The sequence below is a fragment of the Manacus vitellinus genome, unplaced genomic scaffold, assembly GCF_001715985.3.
Source record: "Manacus vitellinus isolate BGI_N305 unplaced genomic scaffold, ASM171598v3 scaffold_20_pilon, whole genome shotgun sequence".
Lineage (NCBI taxonomy): Eukaryota > Metazoa > Chordata > Aves > Passeriformes > Pipridae > Manacus > Manacus vitellinus.
Window position 1 is genome coordinate 14,136,702 of NW_021939471.1, and position 13,457 is coordinate 14,150,158.

A 13,457-nucleotide genomic window follows, 5' to 3' on the forward strand; every position below is an offset into this window, starting at 1 on the left:
TTCACCAGAGCACTGTTTAACTAGGAATGTGATTTAAAAGCAATTTAGTAAAATCCCACTGCAGACATTTTCATTTCAGTCTAATCCTGTCTTAGAGTGGCTCATCTCAAATAGATTAGGAGTTGGTTTAAGCTAAATATAATGGCTCGTAAACAATATATTTGAGCCTCCACGCAGAGGCTTGTGCCAGCCATTTGAAATTGAATTACAAAATAAACCAACACACTTTCCTAAATAAATAAACCTAACACTTCTACTCTGCTACCAGGAGTGAACACAGGCAACCAGGATTGAAAGAGCAGGAGTGGTTGTTGAAGAGGGAGGATTTCTGAATGGGCTCTTTCCACCAGCTTGTATTATGAAAACCAGGGAAAGAATGTTTCTTCCTCTAACAAATTAAAAAGGAAATCTGCAAAAAGAGGAAAGGGAATAAAGAGCACAGACTAAACAAAATGAAATAAATATGCATTGGAATTAGAGAAAAGGAAACCAAAAAAGAAAATAGTAAAAAATGGAACCAGATGGAGACAAATTCTGTGCTCAGGAAAAAAAATACTGCTCTTCTGTTGAACTTCAGAAGGAAGAGAGACTGTGTGCATGTTTGTGTGCATTCATAGCATCTATGGAAGAAAAATTCATTTTTCTGGATTTTTTTTTTAATTGTTTATGTTCGTTTCTTTCCCTTGGCCAGTGTTAGTGTAGAAGTTTTTAGATTTGAGAGAACTTCAGTTAGATGAAAGCAACATTAAAGAATCCTTAATTCTGCAAATAAACAGAATAAATCACTCAATGCCATCTTAGTCACTGGCCAGTTTTGCTCCCCAAAAACTACTCGTCTGCATTACTCTGTTGATCTTGTGTCCACTGTGCCCTTGGATCCACATCCACGGTATTCTACTCTCTGCAAGGGAAGAAGTAGGAGTTAAGATGTGCAACACCACCTAATGCAAACCTGAACTGCATGAGCCAGCTTCAGAGAGTTTATAGCACGTTTCATTTCACCACATAGTGTATGCAAAGATTTCATGGCAGTGAGAGCTGGAGTCTTGAGACTGGTTTCTAAATAGAAGTAAATCTGTAAAATGCTGAATGGTTACTGTTCTTATATTTTATTTTAAAATTACTGCATTGTTAAAGACTTTTTTTTTGTTCTAATGCTAAATATATCAAATGGACAAGTGTATCTTTTGCTGGGATATTATTTGCAGCACATTTTTGTCACACCTTGCTAGCTGTTCCCTCTACCTTCCTTGCTCCCACACATGAATGCAAGTTCTGCAAGTCATTTCTGTAATTAGCTGTTAAAAGCATCTAGACATTGAAGGAGGTTAATTTTACTTTTGTTTAATTGATTTTTTTTCAGCTTTTGCCTGCATTTTTCTCTAGCTTAAACTATAGAAACCTCCTTATTACAAAGCTAGTCATCAAACCATGTCTCTTATGAGGAGCAACTGTAGTAGTGGATAATTCTGTTCAGTCTTACCATCATGTCTGTCTACGAGGTTTTTATGCTTTTCTGTTTTCCCTCCACCATTTATATTGGCTTTTACTATGCTATGCTGAAGTTGGGGAATTATCTTAAATTTCTTTGAGATCAAGTTGGATTCTTTGGCTTCAGGGACTGATATGGAGAGCACAGCCAGTGTGTTTTCCTGTTCTAATTCCTCTTTAGAAGGAGAGGGGCTCTTCTTCACGTGCTGCCAGTTTCTCATGCAGAATTTCAATTTATGCAAGCAAATACATAGGAGATATGTACCCAGGCTCTGTGATCCCAAATGGTTCACAATTAATAGTTCTTTTCTTCCTTGCAGGAGTGTGCAACCTGGGAAATGTTTTTGCAATTGAATTAACTTCAGGAAGTGTATTCTGGATGAATTGACCAGGCCTCCTATTCTATGAAGACATCTCTCCTGCTGGTGACCAGGTACAGAACCTGTGGGATTTGCACCGAGAGGGATGGGAGTGGGTAGAAGTCATGGTGTGAGCAGCAGCACAGGGAAGCATCTCTGGTGTGTGGCATTCCTGGCCTGTAAGAGTTGGAAGGTGTAGAGCCATCTCATGTCTTAGATTGCAGCGTGACAATATAGGAGTCATTCTTCTCCAGCGCGGGATTAATGGCAGTACCAGTTTACGGGCATTCTGTGATGTGGCACACCTTTCCTAAGGACAGTTAGGTGCCTTAGGTTACATCAAATTTTATGCCAAATCCACAAGCTTTTAACATGTGCAGCAGGTTGGTTTGTTGGGTTTTTTTCATTCCAGTAGCACAAGGCTAACAGTGAAGGGATTTAACACTTGGCAAGTAGGTCAGGAGACCTAAGGTATTATATGACCAAGCACTGTAATGTGTAGTTGTCGTGACTTAGAGCAGATGGCATTACACTTGAAAACTGCACAGTGAAGCCTACAATGTTTATGGTGTGGTGCTAATGAACAGTAATAGTATGAAAAGGTTCACTGAGACATATAGTTAATAAGAAAGAAAGAAATAACAGTAAGTTTATGGGTTTTTTTCACTGAAGCAGAAGGTTCATCCGAAAGTATGTGCTGTAGAAAGGCCGCAACATGCCGACCTAGAGCTGGTGTAGTCCAGTTGATCAAGTATTATTTTCTATCTGGGCCCTGTGTTGTAAGCCCCAACTGTGGCTTCTTTGTGATTAGTGGACCAGGTAGAAACTGATGCTGGGAGGGTTCCCGAGGTGCCTGCAATGTAGACATGAGTACAAAACCATTCAGGGTTCCTCCTTGATAAGGACTATACCTGGTCCATGTGGGTTGATGTTTTGGTGTAGTTTCAGCAGTGCACTTGCTTTGGAAACTACAGTCTGAAGAAATCTGGGTGCCAGGCTTGAGAGATGTGAGAGGGAAGAGTTAGCCCTAGGAACAGAAATGTTTCGCTTCATTCGTGGATCCACAACTCTTACCAGGCAGGATGGACTGCTACCAGATGAGGATTGGTGCAAAGACTATTTTTTGAAGAGTTATTTCCACAGGACCAAAAAAGAGGGTACTACTGAGTGATCAGTAGTCAAACATACCTGTTTGGACATCAGTGATAGGAAAGGATGGCCTGTTTAAAGGAGGGAGACATGCAGATAGGGAAAATATCAGTATTTTTAAATTGATGTTTATATTTTATTTCAAATTAGTAAATTGGATGCTGCAAAAAAATTTGTATTTTATTTCAAATTAGTAAATTGGATGCTTACAATGCAATACTGAGATAAAGATGGTGAATTATGTCACCCTCACCCATTTCACATGTGATATGGGAGTATGGAATGTCCTATGAACACAGTAATGATGACAGACAGCACAAATACAACCTTTGAAGAAAGACTGAAAGAAATATGATTGCTTAGCCTAAAGAGGAGAAGATCAAAGGGACATGTAAACAGTTTTCAAATAACCATGAAGAGGAAAGGAATAAATTCTTCTAATGAGAAATAGTAAATGAAATCACAGCAAAGGAGGTCTAAATTAAGTACTGGGAAAAGCTTTATTTGCTGTTATGCTAATGAGGTAGATGACTGAGGGATATTGCAGAGTTTCCATCAGTGGAGATTTTTAGAGAGAAAAGAGATAAATCCCTGCCATAGTGACTCAGTGGAAGAGTAGATGCCTTCTTCCAGCCCTGCTGTCTTTTGTTCAGTATTTCAGTCTCCTTGTTGACATGACTGAATTTTTCTGGTTATTGATGAATGCTGAATAGTTATTGCCTTTAAAATTAACATTTCCTTATGTACAGTACAGTATACTCCATACTCCACTTTTCAGGGAGGGAAGGTAAAATTCTGTTCCTGAGTTTCCTGAGAAGATTTTGCTCTTTTAATTTGAGAGTGAACAGGTAAAATGAGTGCATTATACTCAGCACTGTGGGAAAGTATTGAGTTACTGTTAGCAGCTGGCACGTAACAACCACGTCTGATCCTGGCATAAGAGGGAGACCTGAAAAGGCAGGACCTGCTGCTGTCTCAGGTGAACAGTTGTGGCAAAGTGCTCATTTTTAACACAGATCTCAAATCTCTGGTACTAATGGCAAACTTCAAATTCATGCTGGCTGTGCAAAACCAGCTTGGTCTGCATTGAACAGCATTTCCTAATATCAAGTTCTGATGGGTCAGGGCTCACCTAAAGAAGTGTTAGTCTGCGGAGTTCATGCAGCCCTGGTGCCACTGTACCCCTTCTGTGAAGCGGAGCTTTTTGACTCTGTGATGGTGCCCAGACTGGCACCCCCTGTAATCTGGCCTTCTGGGAGTCTACCTGTTCACGGGGGCCTTGGCCAGTCATTAGGCCTGCAGTTTAAGAGAGAAAGTAGACTTCATGAGAGTAATAACATCTTATGACCCAATAAATCAATATAAAGCTTCCTTGCAGCTGTGGGTTTGATCCAGATATTACAGCTCTCTGAGTTTGGAAAAAGTTTTCTTTTTATCTGGAAGCCTGTGGCCTCAGATTTTAAGTAGCTCTTAACTCTCCATTTAATTACAAATTCTGGTTTTGAAAGCAGAGATGTTGGGAGTCTTATTTCAGTCTGCCATATGCTAAACTTAGCCTTCAAATTTTCTGAAAATAAACCCAGTCTAGTTTTGCCCATGCAAGCTAACCAAATAATTCAGTCATTCTGGTCAGGGTTTTGGCCGTATTTATAGGATTTGGCAGATGTGATGCTAACTTTAGCTAGGGCTTAACAACTGTGACAGCCACTCCTATTACAAATAAATTAAAGGGGAAATTAGTTGCCACCCTCCAATACCTGCTGTTTCAGGGCACCTGCACTGAGTACTCCAGCCTGCTGTGATTAATTTGTTTTCTTCTCTGAGCTTCTGGTAGACTGGCATTAGCAAGGACAAATTTGAGCAGTCCTGTGGAGGACTCTCCTGAGTAAGAGGACATGTTGAATGTTCTAAAGAGGAAATGCAAGTGTTGAATGATGGTATGTGGCTGCTTTTGGTTTTGTGGGTATGTTTTTTCATGGCAGTGGTATGCCATACAAAATTTTTTTTTTAGCTTGAACTACAACAAACTATTACTTTTTATGCAAAAAGCTGCATTTGGAATACTAGCAGGAGCTCAGACCCACTGTCTTGAATAGAGGCAAATAACCTCCAAACCCAGCTGCTTCCTGGGCTCCCAGTGAGGTCCTGCACGGCCTGTGTGGCAGGCTGCCTCAGAGCTGCCAGCTAACATGAAGGTGCAATGCTGGCTGGGCACCACTTCCAAAAACCTGGCAAGAGCAGGAGCCGCTGTGGATCCCAGAGCAGCTGTCTGGGGCAGCTTGTCTCTCCTCAAGCAATGGCTTGTGGCTCCTGCCGAGTTCAGGCAAGATGTTGATTTGTCCCTCCTGGCATATTCACCTGCCTAGCACGTCCACCTGGGTCTGACCTATACAGTCAGCTAGATATGACCTCATATGGGATGTCTCTGCACTGACCTGGGCACTCTGGTAGACCAATGCCCTGCAGGACTGGCACCCACATGGCACACTGCCTTTGACTACACTTGCTGCATGGAAACAACTGGTTGTCAAAAGTCATAGAAAACAATTAGAGATATAAATATTTAAAATAAAATGCAGATAACCAAATGGAACTGCTTGGTTTTTACTTGGGCAAACGTTCTGGTTTAGTGTGTGTTGACTCAACCAGCTTCACAAGTAGAAAGTGGAAGGGTGCTGTATGTTTCCAGCCTGGGTTGCTGCAGTAGGCAATGTGGCTGTGCTGTTTTCCTTCTCAGGAAGGCAGCACAAGATATCCCTCCTCTTCACTTAGGGGAAGATCGACTAGTTCTTGTCCTAAGCTGTGAAAGACTTTGCCCTATTTTTTGGCAGAATCCATTAATAATCATTCTTTCCATCTTCTTTGCTCACTAGCTAAGTACTTGCCATGTGCAGCTGTAAAAAGTTGTTTCCAAAGAGAAATAAATTGGAGCAAAAACTTCTGTAATCGGAGATGCGGAGGAAAGCAGAAGGGCGTTTTCAGTTTGGTGTCCTTGGTTGCTTTTTGTTTGATTTGTGCCGTGCTTTAAACTAGAGCCCTTTACAGGACTGTGGGCCCCCTGGCTTGTCTGCATCTGGGTCCTCCCTGTCTTAGCTCTAGTAGCACTGACTTGCCCCATGTCCCTCCCAGGACCAGGGATAATCAGGACATCAGGAGTCCGTAAGAGACCCCTGTGCCAGGTTGGCAGCACCATGTCGATACCTTAAGGAAGCTGAGAAAACATAAGCATCTAGCAATTGGATTTAGATGCCTAAGTTAGAAAATTTAGTTTGAGTGTCAAAGTTATTGATTGTAGTTATAGTTTCTTGGGACATTTTTATTGAAAATATGTTCTAATTAATACTATCAGTTTATCAGTTTATCAAAACCTATCAAAACCTTTTTTTGCCTGAGATCAAAGGAGAATTTGGTACAAAATTTATATTTTATAAATTAGAAAATTCTAAAGTGAACTTTTAAAAGAAATTTAGAATACTTGAAGAGGAATATAGGATCTGCTGAAATTTGGACTTCCACCAACAGAATGTTTGGTTTGTTTTTTAATTCCTGATTAAGATAGAAATCTCTTATGTCTCAAACTTTGTCAGGTCATAAAATTATTTTCCCACTCTATTTTTTTCCCCAAATCTCACATTATTAAACTCATACAAATTTTTGTGCTTCTCCAGGTAGATCAGGGAATCTAGATTCTGTCTTTCATGTAACATTAGAGTTGCTTTGAGTTTGAAAGAACCACAGACTGATGCAAAACAGAACTTGGACCTTGCCATCTATTAGATAACTGCCAAAACAAGTAGATAAGTGTACTTCATAAATGAAATCTTCAGAAGCTATGTTAACTTATAGGACCTTCAGCTGGACAATGAAAACCTTAGATGAGGTACGGACAACTTAACTGTGTTGCCCTTACTGTGTTTCAGTTGGCATCATCTGCTGCATGTGTGGACTGTGTCCTCACATGTATATGTGGAAATTTCATGGTCCCATTATCAATGCTTGAGTCTTCAGCTAAAGGCCCAGATGGATAATCTGAACCCTCTGATTCAATTTTATCTCACCTATATTTCATAAATATTATGTTGCATAAATATCAAGTCCTGCTGCAAAAGTAGATGAAATTATTTATATAAAAAGGGCTTTACAAAGCTATTTTGAGTTGAATTGTTGTTGTAGCTCTACTCTAGTAAATGAAACAAAATATAATTGTGATTGGTCAGTATTTTGATCTCTGCTTGGCTTCTAATATGAAGAATAAATGAAGTATAAATATGAAGAATATTATTATTGCCTGGATTTTGCTCTTTGCATTTTGGCAGTTTATTTATGAAATAATTGAAACATCTCTTAGCTGTGCCTTTCTTTTCCAAGTGACTTTTGACATTTTTTTCTTGCCAAAAGGCAGTGTTGGAAATACTTAACAGAAAAATTCACCCTCGTGTTACTCAGGATGTTTTCCAGATTGGACCAAGTGGAAATTGCCGGTGATAGGAACAGCACATGAATATTGCCAGTGATTTGCACACATGCCTTCAGATACTGAAGGCTGAGGTCTCTCCTATTACATGTGGAGAAGTATTCAATGCACTGTGGGTTAGATTTTTGAATGCTTCACAAAGAGCCAAACTAAATTGAAGCAGAGGAAGAGGAATTTCAGGTTTGTCCTTCCACTGCTCCAGCTGTGAATGAGAGTTTGAAGTAGCAGCCACCAGGGCGTCAGGCTCCTTGCCTGGGGGCGTCTCTAAAAACCAGTCCACCGGTTCCACGAGCCCCTGGCTTGGAGGTGACCTCCTGCAGGGCAGTCAACAAACTATTAATTTGCTCTGAAGCTGCTCTTCCCAAGAAGCGAGTCTAGAACAGGAGGTCCTCTGCAGGGTTTCTGAACATATTTCCATTAGGTAGCAGTTTGTTTTGTCCAGTGACTGCTGTTGGAGGCAGGGAAGTTCTGGTCAGCTCAGAATAAGGCTTGTGATGGATTCAGTAGTTCAGTATTGCAGAAGCAAATGACAAGTCTTTCTCTTCCCTGCTGGCAGTCTGCTTTAGCCCTAGAGCTTCCACTGGCTGCCCTCATCATTTATTGTATAGATTCCTATTACAACTTTTGGATTATATGTTCCTCTGGTAGAAGAGACCTAAGAAAGGTCTGGAGTGAAGTCAAAGCAGTTCCTATCAGCTAAGGACAGCTGATACTTTTTTTTTTTTTTTACTTTTATGAAAAAAATTAGAATTTTAAAATTAAGCTTATCTTGCTGTAGTAATAAAAGTGGTGGCTCTGACACAATTAATATGGGTATGTTATAAAATCTATGTTTTTTAAAATAGAGAAAATGATGATCAGATTTAGTAGATTTTGTATGATACAAAGAACCAAACAATATAGAGATAATGGCAACTTTTAGTCTACTTTACTCAGTGGTTACTTAATGGTTATCTGGTCTGTTAGTTTTGTAAAAGCCATCTAAAGATAGTTTTTGAGTTGTCTTATTAGACAATTTTTAGTAGAAATAATGTATTGCTTCCTCTATGTATATCTCTGAAGTAAGTTGCAGGAGAAGTTTACTGTTGAATTCCAACCAGGCAAATAATCTGGTGGTGCAGGAACATAACATTTTGGACTTGTTTTTAATATTGATTAGAACAAGACATCATTTGCCAGTACTGCCAGGATATTAGATGATCATGTAATTTCACGTGTGCAGTAATGTGTTTTCAGTAATATTATTGCTTTTCTTTGTTGTTTTTAAATTAATCCATTTCAAACCAAAATATGTATGGTAAGATATTTAAGATTAAAATTAATCTCTTATCCTTAACCTTGGGTTTTGGTTGGGGTTTTTAATTGCTTTGGATGCAGTTTCTAAAGTTTTGTATACCCTTTAGAGCAGATGGTCAACTTTTGGCCATGGTATCTGAGTAGTTTGGGGTGAGCTAAGGTTGGCTCCAATGTAAAGAAAGGGAGATTGAAGTCCCAGAGTTTGGGGATGGGTTGTTTACTCAAGCAAGCACTCTTTTTGTTTCAGATTACTTTTGCCTCCTCTTTTCCCTCCCACTTATTATTTCCATCCTGTGATTTTAAAGACTCTTCCACAGATTTGTTTTTATATTGCTGAGAACCTTTAAAAATAATTACTGAAACCATAGCAGCCCATCTGAAAGCTTTCTGAGACACAGTATGAGCTACAGAGCAGGCCAAACCTCAGAGGGCAGAAGCTCTCTTCCAAGCAAGTAAGAACGGATGCTGTGAGTTTCTTTGAGTGCTTGTGCAAATGGTCTCTTTGTTGTCCAAGTGCCTGTGAGTGCAGATGCCCAGCATGCACTGCCCAGGGTCACATACATCAGTGTTTTGGGGGGTTGAAAGCTATACTAATATTTAATTACTGTAAGCTAGTCATATAAAATTTGTAAGAGAGAGAGTTTCATTTTGTAGCTGCATTCAGAGAAGGGGATCTAAGATAAAATACCAATCATAGTAAATACTAAAAATTCCTAAGTGTGCAAAGTAATGGTGTATCTTGTGTATCTTCATTTATGCCTCAGAAAACTGAAAATTTTCAATTGCTTTATTTACAAACTTGGATTAATTCTTTTAGGAATGTGAATTATAAAAAAGTAACTGTTTTGTAGCAACCCAGCAGAGTTTACAAAGAACTTAAGCTTTCCTGGCCACGTTACTGAAATAAGCATTCAAATGGCAGATCAAATGCTGTTTTATAGCTTTTTGGACTGGAGGTCAGAGAAGGTTTGTGAACACAGGGGGTACAAGTCATATGCAGAATGAGTCTTCATTTAGTATCTAGTCAGTTTGTAAGATGCGACGTGAGTTTCTGTTCAGTTTGTGGTCTGTGAGCAGGGCACAGAGGGTAATTTATGGGGAGTTTTTCAGTAGGTCATGGTCCGTTGAGACAGATGAAAGTATACCTTGCTGGATGCTCTCCCTAGGTTCATGAAGCAAGATACCAGCAGTGCTGAACACAAGTCATGGCATCACTGTGCAGACTATGGCTGTGGTCCTTGCTCCACCAGCCTTTGGCATCCAAAGGATGGCGTTGTGGGAGCCAAGGCCAGCCTTGTTTGCTGACAGTGACACTTCTCAAATTCATTACTTATGTGCAAATAGGATTCAGTGCCTCACAAATGATCTGGTTTAATGACTAACCTCGAGCTACAGTGCAAATCCCTGTACAGCAGAGATCAAAAGGGATTTCATGGGATGCACTCTTCTTAATCTCTAAGTCTGATCTCAATTCAGATGCTTTCAGCAAAGTCAGAAGGTACGGTGGCTCTCATCCAGCCTCCTCTGAAAACTGTCCTGAGCCTTTCCATGAACTCTAATAAGAGTAAAATCAAACTCCATCTCCACCCTGTTTAGTGGAGGTTTGTAGTCTCAGCACTTCACAGTCTCAAATCATTCAAAATTAACTTTTAGAATGGAAAATTAGACTTTTTTCTTTTTAATTAAAATCTTTACCAGTCTTGGTTGCCTGTTTCTCACAAAACTTATTTATGGGGCTTGCTGCACTGAACTGAGGTTTTTATTGACAGTAACCTGGCTCTGAGGTGGTGTTTGTTTTTCTCCACTGTCTTTGGCAAAGCAAGCTCCCTTACATTATGCAGATCTGAGGCTGGGTTTTGTTTTATTTTTCCTACACTCTGGGCAGATCAGTCTTAGATTGCTCTTCTAATGACAGATATTCAAGTTGCTCTAATTTATGTCAACACCTGGGCTGTAAAAACTAATGCACTTTGCTTATATAGTTGCTCTTTCCCTGCTGACTGCCCAGGCCTCTTAACTTTTTGTTTGGGCTTTTGATGTGAAATCTGAACTAATCTCTGTACACTGTAGTTTTTCAACATTTTAATAGGAATATCACAATATTTATAAGAGGCAGGGATTGGAAAACAGTGCTTTAAATTCATTCCACATGTCTGACCCTTATATGCCTCAGATTTCCCCTTCAGAGGCAGTTGCTATTTTAATATTATTTTATAGATGCTGCCCTTAGTAGACTAGTCACAGTTTGCTGCATGGTTAGTAAGACTTAGTTGATTGTGATGAAGAAAATGCTTTATGTTAAAAAAGCCTATTTGAATGCTGAAGCCAATTCAATTCTAAACCTACACCTACTGAGAAGTAAAATAATCTGACAGTGTTGGAGATTCTTGATCCTTTTCTGTAAGTATTCATTATAGCAAAATGTTTTCAACTACAGCTCCGTGTCATCTTGTTGGTAAGACAAAGGTGAAAGAAGACACAGCTTCAGCAATGGCGTTGCGCAGGTCATTTTTAATTAGCATTATTAATTTAGTGCCCAGGGCATGGAGAGGATGTGGTGTGGGGTGTCTCAGAGCTCCCACGATGTAACCTGTGGGTCCAAACAGGCTCTTTTCATCCCAGCCTCAGGATTTGCAGAGAGAAGCCCCTCTTCTTATAACTACTGATGCAAAGGGGACTGCAGCACACCCACTGTGGGCAGAAGTCCACCAGCAAAATCCCAGGACTTGCTCTCCCTATTTGATTCCTTTTTTGACTTCTTTCTGAGCTGACTGAAAGTTGCAACAGCTCAAGTGTCCGGGAAAAAAAAAATCAGACTGATATCTAGTGCTTTTGGCCTGTTATGCCACAAAACAGTGGAGAGAAGGGAAAAAAATCCTCCAGATTTCTGTCAATTTGATTCAAATAGCAGAATTGCTTTCATGTTACACAAAGCAAACAATTGGTCAGAGCTGTAACATCCTAAAAATAAAAGTGGATTAATAGATGGAAAGGCAAAAGGCTGGTATGATAGTGCGAACAAAAGTTGTTTTCCCATAGTAACAAGCTGGGGATTCCAAGGGCCAGGCTATGCCTTTCCACCTCTTGGTCACCAGGTGTGGGTTGTGGGAAACATCCCTTCCTGCCTCTCTCTGTGGGTTGCCTGCCACCGCCAGGCCATGAATGACCCCATCTGGTTAGAGGGATGAGCAGTGCTGTGTTGAGGGGATAAGCTGGTAGAAAAAGTCCTGTTCTTAAGGACTTCTTCCAACTTCATGCAATTATTTTTGTTCTGATTTAGGACTGAATAAGCTGGAGCCAATACTCAGAAATCCTGAATTTCTGAACTAGCCTGTTCACCCTACCAACAGCTCCTAGAGCTTAAAACAGCTCAGGTTTTGGGGAGAAAGCTATGCAGTGCTGAACAGCCACATGACACTGAGTGATCACTACTACAGCAATGAGACACTGGAAAAAGCAGCCCCATTGGAGAAAAGCTCTTGGACTACGTGTTAGGAACAGTATTTTGTGAACACAAAATGTTCACAAGGACTAACAGACAAGGGAATAAGCTGGAGAGAGACACTGGGTCCTTATTGCCCAAAGTATATTGTCCCCGTGGCTTCTCCACAGTACCAGGAGTCAAATGTCGCTTTCTTTAGGTCTGCATGCTGAGGTTGCCTCCAGCCTGGATGAATCCTTGTTGGCTGCATTGGGCAGTGTGCCTGGGATAACACAGCCTTGTGTGTTGTTTCAAACACTCGGCTTGACTAGATCTGTGGATGGTGGAGTGCTGCAACTCTACTCTGGGCAGCTGAAAAAGAGCCCAGGCACAAACAGCTCAGTCCTTAACCATCACTTCTGCCTGGGAGAGAGGGTGAAGCCTTTTGCCATAGGGCTTTTTGCAATGTGGTTGGTCCTAGAAAGGGCTCTTCTTTTTTTGACATGAAGGAGGGGGGGGGGGAGAACTGTAGGACATTGCACTGTCTCAAGATGTGTCCTCCTGTCCTGAGAACAGTAACTGTATATTTCTCTGCTGGATTTGGCCCTGGCCTCCTTCTGAGGAATGACTCACATGTGCCAGTTTTAAAACATTGTGGAGATTCCCTTCTGTTGTGCCTGGTGCAGGGGCTTTGCTCCAAGTGTCATTTGTAGGGCTGAGGTCCTGCTTCCCAGGGCCAGGTCATTGTGGCAGGGGATGTGAGATGACTCTCGGAGTCTGAGCAGACAGGAATATTTTTCTACATTTCCTCTGAAAGCACTGGCTGAAAGAAATTATAGGAGTGTGGATTGGACGGAAGCAATTTCTGTTTTCAATGAGTCAGATACTTTCTGCTATAGTGTATTTGCTCTTACGTTATCAGCTTTTCTCAAGTCAACATCCAAACACTTAAACTATCCAAAAGCTTTGCTGTTTCTTCCACATAGGGACTATATTGGTGACTAGGGGAAGTTCTCCAAAGCTAGCCATTGCCTATGATCCTCTGCATATCTTGAAAAATATGTCACTGACAAGAAAAATATTTTTAAAGTACTTGGATTAAAACAACATTCTGACACTATAGTGGCCTATTTCTTAGCTGTAACTTTCCACGGAGGCAGCACCACTGGATTTTTGCCATATAACTCTTGATTGCATTTGACAGATGAGGTTTGCTGGATGCAGGTAGCCATGGGCCATAGGTGCAGCTAGCTACTACTGCTTGGCA

General features: G+C 40.6%; 1 protein-coding gene across 1 annotated transcript in view; it reads left to right on the plus strand.

Annotated features, from left to right (window-relative positions):
- Positions 1–13,457, plus strand: part of WIPF1 (WAS/WASL interacting protein family member 1) — a 56,135-nt gene that overhangs the window by 18,949 nt on the left and 23,729 nt on the right. Inside the window, 1 exon segment of the mRNA XM_018071894.2 lies at positions 1,812–1,924. The gene's annotated coding sequence lies outside the window, so the exon portion shown is untranslated.